The following is a 24,648-nucleotide window of genomic DNA, read 5'->3' as shown; positions in this document are numbered from 1 at the left end:
TATTAGAGGTCCTTGGCTTAATTATTCGCAGGGAATTTTCTCACTGCAGCTGGATCAAAGAGCCAAATCTAATACATAATTTCATTTCAAACTTTCAGAGAAAGAAGCTTTAGATGTCTTTCATGAATGAACATTTTCCCCAAAGCCGCAGCATTTTATGTACACAGGGTTGTTGTTATAACACTTACTAAAACACCATTAACATAACATAGAATTTACAGTGCAGAAGGAGGCCATTCGGCCCATCGAGACTGCACCGGCTCTTGGAAAGAGCACCCCACCCAAGGTCCATACCTCCACCCTATCCCCATAACCCAGTAACCCCACCCAACACTAAGGGCAATTTTGGACACTAAGGGCAATTTATCATGGCCAATCCACCTAACCTGCACATCTTTGGACTGTGGGAGGAAACCGGAGCACCCGGAGGAAACCCACGCACACACGGGGAGGATGTGCAGACTCCGCACAGACAGTGACCCAAGCCGGAATCGAACCTGGGACCCTGGAGCTGTGAAGCAATTGTGCTATCCACAATGCTACCGTGCTGCCCTCTGGTATAACATGACCTCTGGTATAACATGCAATCCTCATGGTTCTCTATTTAATATGGAAACTTTATAAAACTGTATCTCTCTCTTCCTAATATGCCACTTGCTGTACCTTGTGTTTCTTGTATGACTTCCAAAGACAGCCTTATAGCAACCATCCAGCCGACTTGTAAAATACTTGGTTCTACTTCAATAGAACTCAATGGAATAAATGGTATCTATTACCTATAAATATGAAGAATATATGTAATTAACCCAATTTCTTTTGTAACTATTACTGACCCGGCTTCAATTAATTTAGAGTTACTTTACCGATGTTTTATTTTTGTTTAATCCAATAATCTTCAATAACTGCCAAATGCACCAACAGCGGGATCCTTATTCCATATGAGTATGTTATTAAAATAACTAAACCTTTGGAATCCCCTCCGCAATTATTCTCATTATTATATTACTCACCTTATCAAGTGTTAATTATGGGGGAGGCAGTTAGATAGAATTGTGCACATTAAAATTTTTGATTGTTTTGTTTAATGAATAAAAATGACTAAATAAGGGGGGTGGGGTGACATTTCAAGGTTGGAACAGAGAATTCTCTCATGGTAAACTTTGGGGAAAAAGCAGGAGTTTTCGACAGACGTTCCTGCTTGGTTACGTTGGATTTTCCTGTACAATCGTCAAAATCCAGTCAACTTGACTTCCAAGATTTTGGGATCTTAAAATAGAATTTTAGGCACATATTGCTGTCAGAGAAACCCAAGTTCAGTACGTTTTTGCACCAGTTTTAAATACATCACACTAATAGCTGGTCCTGTCCGTGAAAGTGGACCCGCCCAAAATCAAATGACTCAACAATTGGGAATGCCCTCTAATTCTGCTTGTTTAAGTTCATAAGATATAGGAGCAGATTTAGTCCACCCAGGGAAGGTGTTTTCTCTAATGGGTGGCATGGTAGCACAGTGGGTAGCACTGTTGCTTCACAGCTCCAGGGTCCCAGGTTCGATTTCCGCTTACGTCACTGTCTGTGCGGAGTCTGCACGTTCTCCCTGTGTATGCGTGGGTTTCCTCCGAGTGCTCCGGTTTCCTCCCACAAGTTCCGAAAGATGTGCTATTAGGTAATTTGGAGATTCTGAGTTCTCCCTCTGTGTACCTGAACAGGTGCAGGAATGTGGCAACTGGGGGATTTTCACAGTGACTTCATTGCAGTGTAAGCCTACAGGTGTAAGCCTACTTGTGACAACAAAGATTATTATTATTACGACTTTGGCCTCATATACACACACCAGGCAAGTACCTTACAGTTGCTGACATGCTGTCTTGAGCCATGGCCATCAATGAGGTAAGCCTTGTGGAGGACGATATTCAGCTTCATGTCAACCTCGTCGCTGCATAGTTTCCGGTCTCAGATGAAAAATCTCACCTGATAAAGGCAGAAACAGCTAAGGATGTAGTCTTGCAAAAGGTGCCCAAATGTATTTGAGAGGGTTAGCCCAAAGGCTTCTGCTCTGGGTACTACAATGTACGGTCGAAACTCACTGAGGTGAATGGACTTCTGCTGAGGCAGCACAGAATTGTCACCCCACATTCTTTGAGGCCGCTCATGCTTAGGAAACTTTATGAAGGGCACCTGGGCATTGAGAAATGCAAGTGCAGGGCCCGGGAGACAATCCATTGGCCAGGCATTACCCAGGATATCACAGATATGGTTGACCAATGTGACACCTGTCAGAAATTCCGATGCAGGCAGACCAGAGAACCGATGCAGGTGCAAGTCCGTGGCAGAAAGTGGGCACGGATGTGTCCCATTTCAATGGACGAGACTACCTGGTAGACATTGATTATTTCTCAAACTATCCAGAGGTTACACAGTTGCCGAAAGGTGTGACACACTGCTCGGTGTGTCATACAACCTGCCAAAGCGATCTTTGTCTGACATGGCAAATTATCCATCGTAATGTCATCCAATGGAGCATGTTTCAAAAATCATGAATGGACTGAATTTGCCCGTCACTATGACTTCAGGCACATCACCTCTAGCCCCCTATATCCCCAGTCGAACGGGAAGGCGGAAAAGGCTGTGCATATCGTGAAGCAGCTGCTAAAAACGGCCATTGATAGCCGGGAGGATATATACTTGCAGCTTCTTAGCTATCGCTCAGCACCACTCATCAATGGGCTATCGCCTGCACAGCTGCTCATGAACAGGTAGCTATGCACGACTTTACCATCTATGCCAGCTCCCCCCCGAAAACAGCGCAAATTACAAAATCATCCCAAACGTCACAACTGTTGATGTGGAATTAGTCAACAGAAAAATGAATAAACAACTTGTTGTATGGGACACAGTGAATTTGGAATTAATATTATTCATTAAATAATAGATATCATCAGTATAGTTATAAAATATTAATTTTTATTAAATATAAAACATTACATCTCTTATATGTTTTATGATATTTTAGGTACTTTATTTAGTTGTTGTTTTTTATTGCATTGACCAGAAACAAACAGCCTTTCGTGTTTTCCTTCATCTGGCTGACCTGTTTTGCTTCTCGTGCAAGGGCCATTTCAGTAACAAAACCGAAACAAACATTTAAAAATGCGGCCACTATCCATTCTCTTGCTTCTCAGGTTTTAACCTGGTTTCCAAAGGGGTAGTGGGGACTGTGGTTGTGAGGAGCTGAACCATTATTAGCAGCTATCAATCTAATATTTATAATAATAATAATCGTTATTATTGTCACCAGTAGCCTTACATTAACACTGCAATGAAGTTACTGTGAAAATCCTCTAGTCACCACACTACAGCGCCTGTTCAGGTACACAAAGGGAGAACTCAGAATGTCCAATTCACTTAACAAGCACGCCTTTCGGGACTTGTGGGAGGAAACTGGAGCACCCGGAGGAAACCCACGCAGACACGGGGAGAACGTGCAGACTCCACACAGACAGTGACCCAAGCGGGAATCGAAACCGGGACCCTGGCGCTGTGAAGCAACAGTGCTAACCACTGTGCTACTGTGCTGCCCTCTACAAACTTCTTCCAACAGCAGTACTGTGAATTGATCTTTGGCTGCATGTATTTAAAGTAATTAGATTGAGTGGCCTCGCAGTGTAATACTCCTATCATTGTAAAGCTTACAGTGAGCAATGACATTTGCAATCCAAAAATGATTGAAAAAATTTCTGCCTTTTCACAATTGGGACCTGGCTTGAAATCCAGACCAAATTGATGGATGGAGGTTGCTCTCTATTGTTACAGTCAGGGATGAGAAAGAACTGAAGCCCCAATTGCCTTCCCTTACTGTCAGTAATCAGTGTTTTGTATTTTAATTCATGGGATGTCGGCTAGCCCAGTTTTCATTGTCCATTCCTAACTGCTCTTCAGAAGGTGGTGGTGAACTGCATTCTTGAAATGCTGCAGTGCACCTGTTGTAGGAACACCCACAGTGCAGTTAGGAAGGGATTTCCATTGTGTTTTTGAAAAGGAAGGTGTGTAGTTTCTTCACTCCCGAGTGTGGTCAATTTGAATAATCAGCAGCCAGCTTTTGCATGTTTAAATAAAGCAGATTATTTATTCACACATTCACCCAAAATATCTAACATTATGTTACTCACTCAACACACACACACAATAGAAAAAGTACAGTTAAAGACAATAGTACATTTTAATAAGTCATAAACAAAGGAATAGTTCTAATTCACATGTTTGGCTCATTTTAGGAATATCGTGATTGCAAGCCCGGCGATGAAGGGTTTCCACTCTTTAAGGGCAGTCAAGATGGATTCAGTGGCCAAAGTTGTACATAAGGATCGTTGCAGGATTCTCTCAAAGAGATGGATTTTCAGCAGTTCACAAAGTTAGTTACTTTAAAGTCTTCTAAAAGGAAGTCAGGTTTCTGTACGAGTGGATTTGAAGAATAACAGACTGGGAGAACCTACAATGTTACAGTCTCCAGTTTTAAGGCATGTGCATTGCTGCCTTTGCTACTGCTACTTCTTGTTGTGTGGTTTTCAGACAGATGGGTTTCTCCCTGGTCCTTGGGGCAATAGGATTCACTGCCTGATAATGGTTTCACTCATGTAACCACATGAGGGCTGCTGAATGCAAATGTTGCCAACATCTTTTGGTAGGGAGTGGTAGTGACCTACAGAGGTTATAGTTGAGGTACACTGTTGGTGTAGATCGAAGCTGTATGTGGTATCTGTGCTATTAGTGGCAGTGAATGTTTTCCAGTTTCCTGTTACTCTCAGCTTGATTTGACAGAAAATCCACCAAGAAAGTGAAACTCACCACGAGGAATGGGCAATTAATGTGGCCTTGCCATTGTTACCCACATCCTGAGAACAAATTCCCTGCTTGATGTAAATCCCTGAGGAATCGTCCGACGTGGAAATCGGGAAACGCGATTGGGCGGAGAATCTTTCCGACACCGAAAGCGCGGCGGGCGCTGATTTCACGCCAAATCGCAATTTTCCGTTGCCTCGACAGCGGCATCAGTGCGTTCCAGAACGCATGTACAATAAACACCATTGGCATATCATTAGCGGGCGTATTCTCCGGGGCATCCACGATTCTCCGCCTCCGATGGGCCGAATTAAAAATTGTGAAACGGCGTCGTGGCTGATGAGGGCGAGAGAGGGGATATGGAAAGTATCCAACATGGCCATAGTTTGTGGACAGTTGTGCCGCTGGCCTTGGGGCTTCTGCCAGGGCCAGAGGGAGTAGTGGGGGATGGCTAGGAGATTGAGGGGTTGAGGTGGACCGGTATGGAACACCATCGCCACAACCTGCAAGGCAGCCATGCAGCTGCGCATGCCACTGACTGCCCACTGTGAACTTAGGGCCACAGCTCTTCTAGGTGTCCCTCCAGGCCACCCCCCGAGGTGCCCTCTGGACCCAGCCAACCCATCAATGGGATGGGGATGCTCCAATGCAACGAGTGCCGTCTTTTTGGCTGGGATGAGTGTGTGTGGGAAAGGTAATGCATATATGCGGCTGCAGCTTGTCAGCCACCCGAGTGTCAATCACGGACCCATCGAATTCTGTACCGTTTCTCATTGGAATCGATTGTGCTCTACGTGGCGCCAGTGCTAGCCCCTCCACAGTTGCTGAATCGATCCAGATCCTGCGCCAGTTTTGCTGTCGTGAAAGCCCACAAATCCTGCCCCAATGTCAACACTTAACCCCAGGAACGGAGAATCCCGCCCCTGTTCTCTGAGGACTTCACAAAGAAGCATTTGGAAAGGTTTCCGATGAGCCAAGTAATTGTTGATATAAATATTTAAACAAATGTTCTCCAAAGTATAAAAGGCAGCAAGTATATCCTGGCAAATACTCCAATGAAATGCTTCACTCCGCAATATGAAGGGAATACCTTTATATAGTTCTCTCCTCTGAGCTTAGTTTGGCTCAGGTTTGTTTGGTTTTAGAATTTACTCTAAGCCAAATGTAAATAATTGGCATGCATCTGACTTGAGATTTTCAGAGCAAATCAAAAACTGTAAGGAGGACTTGACGAAGCTCCTCTAAAAAATTATGTGGTAGAGTTTCTGCCCGTTATCGTTTTGGCACAATTTGCACAAAATCAGTACAAAAGATTGAGGGATTTTAAATGCAAGGTATGCTCAATGCATATAATGTCTGATGCACTATCAATTACGACGAGACGAGAGTAGAGTGTAATCGAGGCTTTATTATGCAGAGATGTGTAGCCTCCCGCAGCTGCTGCCGAAATGGCTGCAGCTTGGAGAGCACACATATTTAAACTCCGCCTACTGGGCGGAGCCAGCAGGCTGGGATCTACCCCCGTACCTGTAGTACAGGGGCCTTACCGTAATACCCCTCGTATGCGGTATATACAATACAACAGTGGTGAACCCCATTCACCCCCCTGTTAAAAAAGAGTCCAGCGGGGATGGTGAAAAACTATTTATATTCAGGTGTTTAACATTTTAAGGAAAAGTTTACAAATTCAGACGATCGGGCACCTTGATCCGTCGTTGCGAGCGCCGCAGTTCTGGTGGTGATTTCGCCGTCGGTGACTCCGGGAGCGTGTCAACCTCATCTTAATCGCCAGGTGGGACCTGTATATCATGGTGCAGACACACACTGATGAACACACAGTGGGACCAAAAAACACACACAACACCGCAGCCAATCACCAGTGAGAGCACACACACTATAAAGACAGGGGGCATCAGAGTTCCCACTCATTCGAGCTGCAGCTAGCTAGGAGCACAGAGCTCACAGCCTCCAACACAGACATTCACCATGTGCTAAGTGCATCAACTGGTTAGGACAAGGCAAAGGTCTTTAGTTAAAGCTAGTATCGTATTTACCCACAGTTCAAGTATGTTTAAATAGTTAACCTTTTAATAAAATAGTGTTGCACTACTTCAAGTGTTGGTGACCTGTATGTGATCCAGAACACCCAACATCATGATACCAGGAGTGGTTGCACACTAGCACTTTTTAGACCTACATGCAAGTGATCTGCCTTCCGCCAGCATTCTGTCATCCTGCAACATGGACAACATCAGCTCGCCGTCGCCACTCCGCATCGCTGGCAACCTCGGGGCCAACTGGAAGATTTTCAAACAGCGCTTCCAGCTCTTCCTCGAGGCCACGGACAGGGTGGGTGCCTCGGACATCAGAAAGATTGCTCTTCTCCTCTCCACGGCCGGGGACCATGCCATCCACATTTTCAACTCTCTCACCTTTGCAGATGACGAAGATAAGACGAAGTTCAAGACGGTTCTCCTCAAATTTGACACTCACTGCAGCATAGAGGTGAATGAAAGTTTTGAACGCTACGTGTTCCAGCAGCGTTTGCAGGGTAAGGACGAACCTTTCCAATCCTTTCTCATGCACCTCCGCATCCTTGCGCAGTCTTGCAGCTATGTGCCCACCTCCGACTCCATGATACGCGACCAGATCGTTTTCGGTGTTCAGTCGGACCCCCTACGTCAGCAGCTCCTCAAAGTAAAGCAACTCACCCTAGCGACTGCCATCGAGACCTGTGTCAGACATCAAAATGCCACCAGTCGGTACTCCCATATACAAGCGGCTGAAACGGCGCGGCAAGGTCCCCACGAGGCGGAACGGGTTCAAGTAATTGAGCACCTCCAGGGCCTCAGCCTGGATGATGGCGGCCATTTCGCGCGCTTTTCGCGGACTCACGCGCTTGTACTCGCCAAACGAGGGGACAGCGACATGGAGGAACGTAATGCACAGGTGCGCACCACGCATGCAGCAAACGTGCGGACGTCACGGCGTGCGGCAACTGTGGCTCCGCCCATTTAAAGCGGCAATGCCCCGCAAAACCTCGACAATGCCTACGATGTGGAAGACTTGGCCACTGTGCTGCCTTCTGCCGAGCAGCTCAGCCCGCCAACTCATATCGCTTCAGCCAGCCTCGCAGGAATGTTCAGGCAATTCAATCCACGGTCACCGAGTCCGATTCCGACCTCCCACACAGCAGTGACACCGAGGACCCGAAGGCGCCTTTTCGAGTCAGTGCCGTAACGAAAAACAAGCTGTCACCGAAGCAAAGACACCAGCCGCTGTCGGCATACAGCATCGATCCAGACGATGAGTGGTGTGCCACCCTGACGGTCAACCGGTCCCAAATACGATTCCGCCTGGGCACTGGTGTCTCCGCCAATGTCATGGCATGGTCTGCTTTCCAAAGCCTTCGTGTCAAACCAACCATCCTTCCATCGGCCTGCCAGCTATTGAACTACAATGGCAACATCATTCCTGCTACCGGGTCATGCCAACTCGAAGTGACGCACAAGTCACAAAAAGCCATCCTTTCTTTCGAGATCGTGGGCTCCTCGAAGGACTCTCTGCTTGGTGCACAGGCATGCAAGCTGTTAAACCTCGTTCAAAGAGTTCTCTCTCTCTCTCCTGATGATACGTCTGCCTTCCAGGATACTGACTTCAGGGCGCAACTCAACGCCATCATCGACCAGCACCGCGACGTCTTCAAAGGCATGGGTACGCTCCCATATACTTCCAAGATCCTCCTCAAACAGAACGCCACGCCTGTGGTGCATGCACCTCGCAGAGTCCCAGCACCCCTCAAGGACAGCCTCAAGCAGCAGCTGCAGGACCTCCAAGACCAAGGAGTGATCTCCAGAGTTACGGAACCAACCGACTGGGTCAGTTCCATGCTGTGCGTAAAAAAGCCTTCCGGCGAACTCAGAATCTGCATTGATCCAAAGGATCTGAATCGCAACATAATGAGGGAGCATTACCCAATCCCCAAGCGGGAAGAGATCACATGCGAGATGGCTCGCGCCAAGCTCTTCACCAAACTTGACGCCTCGAAAGGATTCTGGCAAATTCAACTAGACAGATCCAGCAGCAAACTGTGTACCTTTAACACCCCTTTTGGCAGATGCAACAGGATGCCGTTTGGGATCATATCGGCGTCTGAAGTGTTCCACAGGATCATGGAACAAATGATGGAAGGCATTGAAGGTGTTCGCGTCTTTGTCGACAACATAATCATTTGGTCCACCACCCCGCATGAGCATATCAGTCACCTCCAACGCGTGTTCAAACGCATACGGGAGAAAGGCCTACCCCTCAACAGAGCCAAATGCTCCTTCGGCCAGACGGAACTCAAGTTCCTAGGGGACCACATCTCCCAGTTGGGTGTGCGGTCGGATGCGGACAAGGTGGCTGTCTTCACAGCCATGAAAAAGCCAGAGGACAAGAAGGCGGTCCTCCGATTTTTGGGCAAGGTCAACTTCCTAGGGAAGTTCATCCCTAACCTCGCCTCTCATACCACAGCTCTCAGGAACCTGGTCAGGAAGACGACTGACTTCCAATGGCTTCCTGCCCACGAGAGCGAATGGACAGAACTTAAAACCAAACTTACCACGGCCCCGGTATTGGCCTTTTGTGATCCAGCGAAAGAGACAAAGATTTCGACCTATGCCAGCCAATCTGGCATTTGGGCAGTGCTCCTGCAACACGATGAGGCCTCATCATGGGCTCCCTTTGCATATGCGTCACGCGCCATGACCCCCACGGAACAGCGCTACGCGCAGATAGAAAAGAAGTGCCTGGGCCTTTTGACCGGTGTTGTCAAGTTTCATGATTATGTGTACGGCCTTCCCCAATTCACCGTCGAGACCGACCATCGCCCGCTGGTCAACATAATACAAAAAGACTTGAACGACATGACGCCTCGCCTCCAGCGCATTCTGCTCAAGCTCCGGCGATACGACTTCCAGCTCGTATACACCCCGGGCAAAGACCTGATCATAGCTGACGCTCTGTCCAGGGCAGTCAACACCCCGTGTGACCCAATGGGATTCGTCTGCCAGGTTGACGCCCATGTGGCCTTCGTGGCCTCCAATCTACCGGCCACAGATGAACGCCTTGTCCAAATTCGCCGCGAGACTGTGGCTGACCCCCTGCTACCACCTAACAGATGGGTAGCTCAAGGGCCAATGCCCACAGTTCTACAACATCAGAGACGATCTGGTGGTAGTCGATGGTGTCCTCCTGAAGCTGGACCACATTGTTATCCCGCACAGCATGTGCCAGCTTGTCTTGGAACAGCTACACGAGGGCCATCTTGGCGTGGAGAAGTGCCGACGACGGGCCCGAGAGGCTGTGTACTGGCCCGGCATCAATGACGACATCGCCAACACAGTGCTCAACTGCCCCACCTGTCAGCGGTTCCAGCTGGCCCAACCACGTGAGACCCTACAGCCCCATGAGATGGTCACGTCCCCTTGGTCCAAGGTCGGCATCGACCTGTTCCACCCGCTGGGCAGGGACTATATTCTGATTGTAGACTATTTTTCAAACTACCCGGAGGTGGTACGTTTGCACGACATCACATCGTCTGCAGTCATCCGTGCCTGTAAGAACATATTTGCTCGTCACGGCATCCCACTCACTGTGATGTCGGACAATGGCCCCTGCTTCGCAAGCCAGGAATGGTCCAACTTTGCCAGGAGGTACAACTTTGTGCATGTGACATCCAGTCCCCTGTACCCCCAATCTAATGGCAAAGTGGAGAAGGGCGTCCACATAGTCAAACGGCTCCTCTGCAAGGCTGCCGATGTGGGATCCGACTTCTACCTCGCCTTGCTGGCCTATCGCTCGGCCCCACTGTCCACTGGCCTGTCGCCAGCCCAGGTGCTCATGGGTCGCATGCTGAGGACGACGGTGCCGTCCATTCACGTCCCAGACCTCGACTACGTTCCGGTCCTTCAACGAATGCAACTGTCTCGTGCACAGCACAAGGCGGCTCATGACGCCCGTGCAGCTGATCTCCCTGCTCTGGCTCCAGATGACAACGTCCGCATCCATCTTCCGGATGGTGGCTGGTCTGCAACTGCTGTCATTCTTCGGCAGGTGGCTCCCCGCTGGTTCCTGGTTCGTCTACCGGATGGTTCCATTCTACGTCGTAATCGACGTGCCCTTCACCTCGTTCCGCACTCGCTACATGATCCTCCGCCAGTGCCATGCCGTCCTGTTGTCCCTGACCTGTACTATGCGGAGATTCCGGCTACTCTGCATCCTCACTCTGACGCAGTCCAGCCCGCTCCTCAGCTGGTGGCTCCTGACACACCCTTGAGGCGGTCAACCAGAATTTGTCGCCCACCTCAGAGACTTAATTTGTGAACTTTGTGCACTAATGGACTCTCTGGTCTGTTCTGTTCTTCCATTTAATCGTTCAAGTGGTTTGTATATAGTGTTCATCTCGTTATTTGTGTGACACACTGTTTTTTCTGCACCAGGCACCTTCCCATGTAAATAGCTTAGTTTTATGTACATAGCCCTGTAAATATTTCGCACACACGTAGTCAGGAACATTCACCACACACTATTTATTGTCACTCAGGCACATTTTTTTCATATAAAAGGGGGGATGTCATAATATACACCAGTATATCATGGTGCAGACACACACTGATGGACACACAGAGGGACCAATCAACATACAGAACACCGCAGCCAATCACCAGTGAGAGCACACGCACTATAAAGACAGGGGGCATCAGACTTCCCGCTCATTCGAGTAGCAGCTAGCTAGGAGCACAGAGCTCACAGCCTGCAACACAGACATTCACCATGTGCTGAGCGCATCAACTGGTTAGGACAAGGCAAAGGTCTTTAGTTAAAGCTAGTATCGTATTTACCCACAGTTCAAGTATGTTTAAATAGTTAACCTTTTAATAAAATAGTGTTGCACTACTTCAAGTGTTGGTGACCTGTACGTGATCCAGAACACCCAACACATCAGGACCAAGGGGAGGACGGATCGTCCTGGAGCGGGGGCTGTGGCGGGGTGAAGAGGATGGTGCCGGGCCGGGGGGTATGGTGTTGGGACCCAGCTGGTGCCAGGTCCCTGAGGGAGATAGTGTCTTGGCGGCTGTTGGGGTACGCTACATTTGCGTACTGTGGGTTCGCGTGAAGTAGCTGTACCCTCTCAACTAACGGGTCCGCCTTGTGTAGCCGCACGTGCTTGCGGAGGAGGACGGGTCCTGGAGCTTGCCAGCCACGTTGGGAGCGAAACCCTGGAGGTGGACTTCCTGGGGACGGCAAAGAGTCGTTCATGGGGGGTTTTGTTAGTCACAGTGCAAAGGAGTGACCGAATGGTGTGAAGGGCATCGGGGAGGACCTCCTGCCAGCGGGAAGCCGGGAGATTTCTGGACCGTAGGGCCAGCTGGACGGCTTTCCAGATCGTCCCTTTCTCCCGCTCCACCTGCCCGTTGCCCCGGGGGTTGTAGCTGGTCGTCCTGCTGGAGGCAATGCCCCTGTTGAGCAGGTACTGGCGCAGCTCATCGCTCATTAATGAGGATCCCTGGTGTGGACGTAGGCGGGGAAACCGAACAGAGTGAAGATGGTGTTGAGGGCTTTGATGACTGTGGCGGACGTCCTATCGGGGCATGGGACGGTGAAGGGAAATCTGGAATATTCGTCGACCTCATTAAGAAAGTACTTGTTTTGGTCGGTGTTGGGGAGGGCCCCTTTGAAGTCCAAGCTGAGGCGTTCAAAGGGGTGGGAGGCCTTCACCAAGTGCACTCGGTCTGGCCGGTAGAAGTGCGGTTTACACTCCGCGCAGACCTGGCAGTCTCTGGTGATAGCCCTGACTTCCTCGATGGAGGAGGGCAGATTGCGGGCCTTTATGAAGTGATATAAGCGGGTGACCCCCCGGGTGACAGAGATCGTCGTGCAGGGTCCGGAGTCGGTCCCCTTGTGCGCTGGCACCAGTACCTCAGGATAGGGCATCGGGGGGCTCGTTGAGCTAACTGGGGCAATACAAAAGCTCGATCCCCCACCTCAAGAACTTATCATTTTTGATCTTACCCCGTTGTGTGTTGTTGAACATGAAGGCAACCGACCATTGGTCAGTGAGGAGAGTGAATCTCCTGCTGGCCAGGTAATGCCTCCAATGCCGCACAGCTTCAACGATAGCTTGGGCCTCCTTTTCGACGGAGGAGTGCCAAATTTCGGAGGCATGGAGGGTACGGGAAAAAAATGCCACGGGCCTGCCTGCCTGGTTGAGGGTGGCGGCAACAGCGACATCTGATGCATCGCTCTGGACTTGGAAGGGGAGCGTCTCGTCGACTGCGTGCATCGCAGCCTTGGTGATGTCGGCCTTGATATGGTTGAAGGCCTGGTGAGCCTCAGCCGTCAGGGAGAAAACAGTGGAGTGAATGAGTGGGCGGGCCTTGTCCGCATAGTTAGGGACCCTCTAGGCGTAGGACGAGATGAAACCCAAGCATCATTTGAGGGCCTTGGGGCAGTGAGGAAGGGGGAGTTCCATGAGGGGGCGCATGCGGTCGGGGTCGGGCCCGAGCATTCCGTTCCGGACCACATCGCCGAGGATGGCTAATCGGTTTGTGCTGAACACGCACTTCTCCTTGTTGTAGGTTAGGTTGAGGAGTTTAGTGGTGTGGAGGAATTTGGAAAGGTTAGCGTCGTGATCCTGCTGGTCGTGGCTGCAGATGATGACGTTATCCAGGTACGGGAAGGTGACCCGCAGTCCATATCGATCATCCATTCGTCCATCTCCCGTTGGAAGACCGAGACCCTGTTAGTGACGCCAAAGGGAACCCTAAGGAAGTGGTAAAGGTGGCCGTCCGCTTCAAACGCTGTGTTGGGGCGGTCTGCCTTGTGAATGGGGAGCTGATGGTAGGCAGATTTCAGGTCCACTGTCGAGAAGACCCGGCACTGTGCAATCTGATTGACCATATCAGATATGCGTGGGAGGGGGTACTCGTCGAGCTGCATGTACCGATTGATGGTCTGACTGTAGTCAATGACCATCCTGTTTTTCTCCCCAGTTTTCACCACTATCACTTGGGCTCTCCAGGGGCTGTTGCTGGCCTCGATAAACCTTCCCGTAGCAGCCGCTGGACCTCAGACCTGATGAAGGCCCTGTCCTGGGCGCTCGAACGACTGCTCCTGGTGGCGACGGGTTTGCAATCCGGGGTGAGGTTTGCAAACAGAGAAGGTGGGTTGACCTTAAGGGTCGTGAGACCGCAGACAGTAAGGGGTGGTAGGGGCCCGCTAAATTTCAGCGTTAGGCTCTGGAGGTTGCACTGGAAGTCCAGGCAGAGTAGCAAGGCAGCACAGAGGTCGGGAGGACGTAGAGCTGGAAGCCGCTGAACTCTACGCCTGGATGGTGAGGGCGGCGGTGCAGTACCCCCGGATCACCACAGAGTGGGATCCGGAGGCCAGGGAGATTTTCTGGTTGATGGGGTATACCGTGAGGGAGCAGCGCCTTACCGTATAGGGGTGGATGAAGCTCTCAGTGCTCCCGGAGTCCAGATAGCAGGATGTTTTGTGCCCGTCGACCTTAACTGTCGTCGACGTGGACGCAAGGTTGTGCGGTCGGGACTGGTTGATCGTGATGGAGGCGCGACGCGGCTGGTCGGCGGCGGTTGAGGCGATGAGCGGCCCGATGAGGTTGCCGACGAGCAGGAGTCCTGAGGCGGGGAAGATGGCGGCGCCCACAGGCCGCACGTGTCCTGAGGCAGGCAAGATGGCAGTGCCCACGGGCCGCACGTGTTGTGAGGCGAGCAAGATGGTGAGCAAGATGGCGGCGCCCACGGGCCGCACGTGGTCTGAGGCGAGGAAGATGGTGGCGCCCACGGGTCGCACGTGGGGGGTTCAGGGACAATAGCGGCGATCGAGAGGGCCTGGCACACACCAGCAAAATGGTCTTTCTTCCCGCAGGCCTTGCAGAGCGCGCTCCGCGCCGGGCAGCGCTGCCGGGGGGTGTTTTGTCTGTCTGCAGAAGTAGCACTTGGGTCCCCTGCGGTTGTTTGGCTGCCGCGCGGTGCAGGCCTGAGGTTGGCTGGAGGCGGTCACTGATGGGGTCCACGATGGGGTGTTCGCTGGCGGGGTCCACGATGCCCAGGAGAGGTGGGCCGTGCGGTCGGGGGCATACGGCTGTACATTGCGTGAGGCGACTGAGCGAGAGTGCTGGTTTCTTGGTCGCCGCGAATTCGAGGGTAGCCCCTTCTAAGAGACGCTGGTGGATGTAGGCCGACCCTATGCCCGTAACGAACGCGTGTCTAACCAGCAGGTCAGAATGTTCAACGGCCGAAACGGCTTGGCAATCAGTCTATCAGTAGGCCGTGTAGGGCATGCCAGAAATCTTCCACAGACTGACCGGGGAGTTGATGCCAAGTGGACAGGAGGTGACTGGCGTAGATTTTGTTGGTCTGCTGAGTGTAGTTCTCCTTCAGTAGCGTCATGGCATCAGCGTAGGTCGGCGCGTCCCGGATGAGGGGAAAGGTATCGGAGCTCAGCCGCATGTAAAGGATCTGGAGCTTCTGTGCCTCTGAGGGTGGGTCTGTCACAGATCCGATGTATGCTTCAAAGCAAGCTAGCCAATGTGCGAAGGCCGACTTGGCATTGTCTGCTGGAGGGTGCAGCTGCAGGCGATCAGACTTGATGCGGAGATCCATCGTTGTAAAATCTCTGCGTAATAAATTGATGCACTATCAATTACGACGAGAGTAGAGTGTAATCGAGGCTTTATTACGCAGAGATGTGGAGCCTCCCACAGCTGCTGCCGAAATAGCTGCAGCTCGGAGAGCCCACACATTTATACTTTGCCTACTGGGCGGAGCCAGCAGGCAGGAATCTACCCCTGTACCTGTAGTACAGGAGCCTTACCGTAATACCCCTCGTATGCGGTATATACAATATAACAGTGGTGACTACCACAATGATTTTGTCATCTTTTCGGTTCATCTCAAAGCCTCACACTAGTAATTGGCGCCTGCTCATAAATCTGGCCAACCTTCCTGGTGTGGTGTTCTTTGTGTTGTTAATACTCAGGATGGATTCTGGACGTAGTGTACACAAAGACCACAGAGCTAAGTCAAATTAACAAAGCTAAATTTTATTACGCTACTTATTATACAATTTGAACACTATTCCTAAAGCTCGCAATGCTATAAACTATAATTACAATCTACACTATACTAACACCTGTCGCACATACACTGGGCTGGATTCTCCGCTTCTCAGGCTATGTCCTGACACCGGCGTGCGAATGGTGGCCTTTTACGACTGAAAATTCGGCGCAAAGTGGCCACCGGTCCTCCGTTTGGTGGGTGGCCTAGCAGGCAGGCAGCGTAGAGCACCCGGCTCTAGCTGCCGATACAGCCTGGAAAATTGTCAGGTCCGTGGCTGCGCATGCGCACGGTGGCGGCCTGCAGCGACCAAGCCATGCAACATGGCGCCGGACGCGCGCGGACCCGGCCTGCAAAATAGTGCCTCCCTATGGCAGACCCGCGAGCCCCAGACCGCCCCCCAACAGTGCCCCCAGCCCCCGCCAAAGTCCCCCCTGCCCGCGGGTCTCCCCCGACTGTGGCGGCGCTGGACTGAGTCCGCAGCTGCCACGCTGAGTTCCCGACAGATAATACCATTAGAGACTAATGCCGTCAGTAACTCGGACGGTCGGGGGCGCAGCATTGGGGGGAGGGCCTCAGGCAACGTCCTGAGACCGTCGATACGGTGTGCTCCTAGAGTATGCCGCTTTGGAGGGGTGGAGCATCAGAAAAGTGACGCCTCCCCTGATTTTGTCGGAAACGAGGATTCTCCGGCCGATTGCCGAACATGATTTTGGCGTTGCCGACCAGAGAATCCCGCCCACTACCTCTACTTGTTCTCTGCTCTCCTCCTACTCTCTCTAACCTTCTCCTGTCTTCTCCCAGAAGTCTGAGAGGCATTCCTTTTTATAGGTCTGCTTCCCAGCTTCATCTGGTGGTAGGACAAAATATTACATTCACCCTTAATGTGCTAGACATTATACATATTGTCACACCTGGAAGTTTTCACTATTTGGCCCACTTCGCAGACTTTTGATCAGGCTAAAAATTAAGTTGGTTATGTTGGGTAGAAAGGCACTCCGAAACATATTTTGAAAGCTTCTGAATATAATTTTGTTGATAATTTACTCAGAAATGGACTAATGTACTCCAATGCAGCTAGCAAATGGTTCTGTATATAGTTTGAAATATCATTTTCAATACTTCAAAATCAAAAACTCTCAGTGGGTGGATTGAAACTGCTTTTGTGATGATCACATTTTTAGCTGTATTAATCAAAGTACACCAGAAACCACTTGTAAATATGTTTGAGGAATATTATGAAGCGTTTTTTTAAGCAGTAAGTTTTTAAATGCTTCCAAATTGTGCTGGATCATGTATGTTTTTCTTATGACTGTAATACAGCGAGGAGGTTTGGGTGGAGCATATAGGGATGCACCCTATATCCAATGTAATTCTATGTGCAACTTGATGAACCTTCTGGAAACAAGGCAATCAGTGGAATCTTACAATATTGATGGTCAGCTCTGTGGGGGGAACCTGATTTGGACCAATTTAATCTTGAGCCTCTGTAAAATAGAACTTAATGGTTTTGGGTGCAGCTCATTGACATTTGAAATTCTCTGATCTTTTGCACTGGTGCATCCAACTCTGTCCAGGTTAAATGAAAGCAAAATACTCGGGGTGCTGGAAATCTAAAATTAAAACAGGAAATGCTGGATAATCCCAAAAAGGCCTGGCAGCATCTGTGGAGAGCAAAACAGTGTTAACGTTTCCAGCCCATATGATCCTTCGACAGAATTGGTCTTGAAATGTTGGAGTAAATTTTCCGGTCAAACCTGCCGCAGGAATCATCGTGGGCAGGACCATTGAAAGGTCCATTGACCTTGGGTGGAGATTTCCAGGCTGGGGATGGGCGGGATCGGAAAACCCCGTCCATTAATTCTGTTTCACGTTCCACAGATGCCGCCAGACCGACTGAATTTATCCAGCATTTTCTGTTTTAATTTCTATCCAGTTTGCATTACATTAATTGGAATCATAGAATCAGTACAGTGCAGAAGGAAGCCATCGAGTCTGCACCGACCCTCTGAAAGAGCAACCTGCCTTGGCCCACTTCCCTGCTATATCCCCGTAACCCCATAACCATACCTAACCAGCACATTTTTGGACACTAAGGGCGGGATTCTCCGACCCCCCGCCGGGTCGGAGAATCGCCGGGGGCTGGCGTGAATCTCGCCCCCGCCGGTTGCCGAATTCTCCCACACCGGGTATTCGGCTGGGGCGGGAATCGCGCCGGTTGGCGGGCCCACCCCCCCGGCGATTCTCCGGCCCGGATGGGCCGAAGTCCCGCTGCTGGAATGCCTGTCCCGCCGGCGTGGATTAAACCACCTCACTTACCGGCGGGACAAGGCGGCGTGGGCGGGCTCCGGGGTCCTGGGGGGGGGCGCGGGGCAATCTGGCCCCGGGGGGTGCCCCCACGGTGGCCTGGCCCACGATCGGGGCCCACCGATCCGCGGGCGGGCCTGTGCCGTGGGGGCACTCTTTTCCTTCCGCCTTCGCCACGGTCTCCACCACGGCGGAGGCGGAAGAGACCCCCTCCACTGCACATGCGTGGGGATGCCGTGAGCGGCCGCTGACGCTCCCGCGCATGTGCCGCCCGGCAATGTCATCTCCGCGCCAGCTGGCGGGGCACCAAAGGACTTTCCCGCCAGCTGGCGGGGCGGAAATCAGTCCGGCGCGGGCCTAGCCCCTCAAGGTTAGGGCTCGGCCCCTCAAGATGCGGAGGATTCCGCACCTTTGGGGCAGCGCGATGCCGGACTGATTTGCGCCATTTTTGGCGCCGGTCGGTGGACATCGCACCGATTGCGGAGAATTTCGCCCTAAGGGGCAATTTAGCATGGCCGTCCAGTTAACCTGCACATCTTTGGACGGAGGAGGAAACTGGAACACCCGGAGGAAACCCATGCAGACACGGGACGAACATGCAAATTCCAGATTGACTGTCATGCAAGACTGGAATTGGACCTGTGTCCCTGGCACTATGAGGCAGCAGTGCTAGTCATTGTGCCACCGTGCCATCGATTGGAGCGGAATTCTGGCTACAATGTTTTGGCCTCAACTGCTTTCTGTAATAGCAATTACCACAGGCTCACCTCTCTCTGGGTGAAGCCATTTCTCCTCATCTCAGTCCTAAATGGTTTACCCTGTATCCTCAGACTGTGACCCTTGCCCAACGACTCCCCCACCATTGGGAACATCCTTCCTGCATCTACCTAGTCTAGTCCTGTTAGAATTTTATAGATTTCTATGAGATCCACCCTCGTTCTTCAGAACTCCAGCAAATATAACCCTAACTAACTCAATTGCTCCTCATGTATCAGTCCTGCCAACCTCCAAATCAGTCTGGTAAACCTTCGCTGCACTCCTTCTACAGCAAGATCTTGCTCATAAGCCCATTTTAACATTAAAAGAAGTGCACCAGATTGCCATTCTTAAGTACATCAAGCAATGCTTATTAATGTAAGGAGAAAAAAAATCAATGATGTATTATTTTGCGGTTACTTGATTGATTATGATTATACAAATAGATTTTGGTGCAAATCCAAACTGTAACCAAACTCAAGCAATTTTGAGTTGATTATGCTCAAAGCAGACATTCTACCTGCTCACTCTTCATGCTGTACTTGGTCTGGTATATTATGAAAATACAAACATGCAATGTATAAATCATGCTTTTGTGAATGTTTTTATCTCCTCTAAATGTAAAAGAGTGAATACTATTTTATTTTTAACCAGAATGACAGTGATTTTGTTTACCAGTGTGACTTATGTGCAGTTGCTGGCGGTGATATGGACCCATCAAAAATGACTTTCATTTTTCTGTTGTGAGTCTCTGTCTCGTTTCAGGACCCAACCTAATTTACAGAGTGCTACAGGTATGCAGACGATGCGCTCTCTTATCTCAACAAACAGATGTCTGGCCCCATTTACAAAATGTGATTTAAATGAACCAAAATATTATTTCTGCTTGCTTCACTTCATCAGCCTCCCCTCAAACAAGTTGAACATATTGAAGCTCGATGGCGCAATTTTCTTACATCTTCCGGATTAAGTGGATTCGTTCTGAATTCCAAGCATGAAAGATCACCTCGGTTATGTTATAATACTCCCTCCATATATTCTCTTTGTTAATCAAGTCTAAAGAAAACACAGGAGGGCTAAGCCTCGGCCTGATTCTGTTTCTCCACACAGTTGAGTAAACACCAGACTCTATGGTGGGATTGTACTGGAGGGGATTTCTGACTTAAGCAAGGGCAGAGAAGTCAATCCCTTTCACCTTGGCCATGTTTGGGAACTGTTTACATTAAACTCGTCGACTTTGTCCCAGTGGATTTATGCCGCAGTTGGGAACAGTTTGACCAACAAAGTAAAGCACATCATGTTTTCGATTTTTGCGTTCAATGGCTTCCATCTCAGGCCTAAGCAAAACATCCCCAGATCAAGATGCATTCTAATTCTCCTTGGGGCCGCCATTGTGTGGAGGGAGCAGTGGATAGCTTTAACACATGCTGTACAGTCGGCTGTGTGTTTCGATGGTTCGGAAACAATTAGTTAAAAACACAGAGAGGCAGTTTCCTTGGAGCTGCTCCAGTTCAGTTGCAGTATCCTTGGTAGAAGGGTGACACAGCCCTGTACAAACTTGCTGCCACAGGGTTTTCACTGCGCCACCTGTGAAGTTATGGATGTAAAGGTGGAACAGCTCCAAAGAGGTTTCTGGCCATAAAAGGTCAAGAATTAGATGGAAGCCCCCAACATTTATGAGGAGGTCACAATCAATGGAAGAACTAAGGCCAATGTGGAGGACCTGTTGATCGTAATGAAAGGGAGTTCCTCCTGTGTGACAGCCAATCGGATGGACATCTTGGCCAGGAGGCGGGTGGCTGTGGCGACATAAGGACACAATGGGAAGAAGGCGTCCAGGACTGAGGCTGAAGGGCTAAAGAGGGACTGAAGCTCGGGAGTGCTAGGTGAAGAAGGTGGTCCGTCACGGCTGGGGAAGGCTGAAGGCTCTCCTCAATGTTGAGGGGGAATGTGCGCTCCTGCTTCTCCTGTTGTACAAGGAGTGCTAGAAGCCTCACTTAACATTGGGAGATAGCAGCTTCTCAGATCAGCTGCCAAGAAGACCAGAGCTCAGGACTCCCCCTCATTGTTACAGCGACATGAGTGCCAACATTGATATGTTAATTAGGTTCCTTCTACCCTTTGATGACAGCCTGACTTCTCCACTTTAAAATTGAAAGAGGGTGTAAAGCTCCTTGGGATGTTCACTCCTTGTGAAAGGTTCATTATAAATGCATATATTTCTTTCCTTTCATGACTCACAAATGAGCAGATGCTGAATTCCCATTTCTTGTCGTGTATCCTTTCATCTAGGGAGACGTGCTGCTATGCTGTTGACGAGGAGGGTGGTGCATTTTGTCCTGATTCAGAGAACATTTAGTTTGACAACAGTGATCATTTTGTCCTGCAATTAGAATAAAGCCCCATCAATAATCTTCACATAAATGGCACTTCAATAGTCACCTATTCCTTCAAATCCTGGAAAAAACAACCAATTAGATAGGATTACAGTTAAAGAACAGCTGTTATTTCTTTCATGGGAATACATTAATTATTCTAAAATTTCAAAAAATAATTAATTAGTTATTTTGTAAAAGGTTTCTAGCCATTTAGAGGATTATCATTGTCTACTTGGCAGTTTAGCACTGTTAGCTTTTATATTTTCTGGAGTCTCTTTCAAATTTCAGTTCAGCACGGTACAAAGCACAGCACTATCCTAAAATGTGGCACCAGTCAGAACTAGTCTGCCAATCTAATTTGAACTGAAATCATTAGGATGCCTTGCAAACAGAAATATTACTCTGCAGAAGTGAGGAAACTGTCTGTAGGTTAGAGAGCAAAAAAGCAGTAAAATTGACCCCAGCCTCAACCACTGCCTTACACATTCACTCTCTCCACCACTGCGCACAGTGGCTGTAGTGTGTACCATTTATGAGATGCAATACAGCAATTCGCCAAGGCTCCATCAACAGCACCTTCCAAACCCTCTACCACCTAGAAGGACTATAGCAGCAGATGCTACCACCTGCAAGTTCACACATAAGCCTGACTTGAAACAATATCCTTCCACTGTCACTAGGTTAAAATCCTAGAACAGCCTCCCTAAGAACTGTGGGTGTACCTATACCTCATAAGACTGCAGCAGTTCAAGAATACCAACACTCCCTTCTCAAAGATAATTAGGCATGGGCCACTTGGCAGCATATATATATTACCTTTAATGTAATAACATGTTCCAAATGATCTCAGATGTGAAAGAATAAATGAGCATTAGTAGTTTTGGGTGAAAGGTATCGGCTGATGGGGTCAAGAATGAAAAAATCTACTTCAGGAAGCTTTTGTGAAGGAGGAAAAGGATGGCAAAGGGATTGAAGGAGATAATTTCGGAGTGACGAACGAGGTTCAATTGTCAAAGATCGAGTGGAGAGGAAGGTTAAGTGAAAGAAAACCAGAGTCAAAAAAACTCAATCTGGAATATAAGACTGAAAGTGTTTGCAGAGGAAAAGAAGGGTTAGACCTTGAAGAGACATGTGATTGAGGCCGTGGATTTTGCTAATGATAGGGTCTGGGAGGTTGTGAAACTCTTGGAAAGAACATTCATTCACCAAGAGGAACTGCTGCATGTGCTGTTAAAACATGGATTCATTTATTCTTCTTCTAGACTTCCTCTGCTGGTACATGTGTGTATGGTAGGCTTAAGTGCACAAAGTGCATAATTATATTTTCAGTACTGTACAGGAGTCACTGATGTTGCTAAGAAAAAAATGACACAGAAATTGGGTCTACAGTTGGACAGGAGGTGGCCTTCTGGATGTGCTGCAATTTGGGAAAGGTGAGACTCGGCATATCGACATGGTTGAAATAATCAAATGTGAAGGTAAAAATTTCAGTAATGTTGGGGGATGGGTGTAGAATGACGAAGTCAAGATAAAAATTAGCAGCTCAAAACTCAGTCCAGAGTAAAATAGCAAGGTAAAATGTAAGGTACGGTGAGTTTAGTGTTTTAGGTGAATTGAATAGATTTAGCAAAAGAAGGTAAGAGCAAACACTCCTGAATCGCAGTAAGGACACATACTACTTAAACGCTTATGCAGCCAGTGAACTCTGTCCACCAGTGAACCTTAGCATGGGTTGCCTGACAAATTTTGTTTCCCTGGGACCAAAGATATCTGTTTAATGCAAACCTGGAATTTAAATGATGATTTGTGTACATGACCAATGGTAAATAAATATAGTGGAAATCTGTTACTTGGTAGAGTGCTGTTTTAGGGGTCTCAAGGCAGTGCTCTCTCTGCATGCTTGAATAAAATATCATAACCTGTACCTGAGTCTCTAGTCGGTAGAACTCCACCACAACTATTTGGAATAGGAAGTCAGGGGGGTGAGTGGAGTTGGACCTCAGTTGCAGAAGTTTTGGTAAAAACTAAACCGGGTTATTTCAGATCTGACAAAAATGAACTGTAGGAAGTTGGTGCCTCTCCAGTAATTGATGTCAGTTGAGCAATGTTGGGATAGTCAAGTGGTGGCAGAGGGGCAAAACCTGGCAAATATCGCCAAGAGGGACCTATGAAAGATGAGATCAGCAAGGGTCACCTGTTAGGCATGAAAAGGTTAGGCTGACACTTGAACTCACAATTTACTTCAAGAAACATCAAGACATGGAGACAAACGGGCTTAAGTTCAACATTATTCAGAAGTTAATTTCAACCAAATAATAGAAATTGCCTTTACCTGAAGGAAAATAAATGTTTGAATTAATTTGCTAGGTAATGACCTCGAGGCAATAACATGAGAGACATTCAACATCTAATTGAACCTTATTGAGTTCTTTGAGAAGGTGACCAAACAGGTGGATGAGGGTAAAGCAGTTGATGTGGTGTATATGGATTTCAGTAAAGCGTTTGATAAGTTTCCCCACGGTAGGCTAATGCAGAAAATACAGAAGCATGGGATTCAGGGTCATTTAGCAGTTTGGATCAGAAATTGGCTAGCTGGAAGAAGACAAAGGGTGGTGGTTGATGGGAAGTGTTCAGACTGGAGTCCAGTTACTAGTGGTGCCCCACAAGGATCTGTTTTGGGGCCACTGCTGTTTGTCATTTTTATAAATGACCTGGCGGAGGGCGTAGAAGGATGGGTGAGTAGATTTGCAGATGACACTAAAGTCGGTGGAGTTGTGGACAGTGCGGAAGGATGTTACAAGTTACAGAGGGACATAGATAAGCTGCAGCTCTGGGCTGAGGGGTAGCAAATGGAGTTTAATGCAGAAAAGTGTGAGGTGATTCATTTTGGAAGGAATAACAGGAAGACAGAGTACTGGGCTAATGGTAAGATTCTTGGCAGTGTGGCTGAGCAGAGAGATCTCGGTGTCCATGTACATAGATCCCTGAAAGTTGCCACTCAGGTTGAGAGGGTTGTTAAGAAGGCGTACGGTGTGTTAGCTTTTATTGGTAGAGGGATTGAGTTTCGGAGCCATGAGGTCATGTTGCAGCTGTACAAAACTCTGGTGCGGCCGCATTTGGAGTATTGCGTACAATTCTGGTGGCCGCATTATAGGAAGGATGTGGAAGCATTGGAAAGGTTGCAGAGGAGATTTACCAGAATGTTGCCTGGTATGGAGGGAAGATCTTATGAGGAAAGGCTGAGGGAC

At 49.0% G+C, this 24,648-nt stretch overlaps 2 long non-coding RNA genes across 2 annotated transcripts in view; one reads left to right on the top strand and one right to left on the bottom strand.

Annotated features, from left to right (window-relative positions):
* Nucleotides 1-4,272: 4,272 nt before the first annotated feature.
* Nucleotides 4,273-24,648, top strand: part of LOC140398017 (uncharacterized) — a 38,513-nt gene continuing 18,137 nt past the window's right edge. Inside the window, exon 1 of the long non-coding RNA XR_011937382.1 lies at nt 4,273-4,411. This is a non-coding gene — a long non-coding RNA (uncharacterized lncRNA). The remainder of the gene's footprint in view (nt 4,412-24,648) is intronic.
* LOC140398016 (uncharacterized) overlaps nt 6,469-24,648 on the bottom strand; it is a 343,855-nt gene continuing 325,675 nt past the window's right edge. The window contains exon 4 of the long non-coding RNA XR_011937381.1: nt 6,469-6,638. This is a non-coding gene — a long non-coding RNA (uncharacterized lncRNA). The remainder of the gene's footprint in view (nt 6,639-24,648) is intronic.

The sequence above is a fragment of the Scyliorhinus torazame genome, chromosome 21 (genome assembly GCF_047496885.1).
Source record: "Scyliorhinus torazame isolate Kashiwa2021f chromosome 21, sScyTor2.1, whole genome shotgun sequence".
Lineage (NCBI taxonomy): Eukaryota > Metazoa > Chordata > Chondrichthyes > Carcharhiniformes > Scyliorhinidae > Scyliorhinus > Scyliorhinus torazame.
The sequence above is the reverse complement of the archived record's forward strand: the minus strand, read 5'-3'. Positions and strand labels throughout refer to the sequence as shown.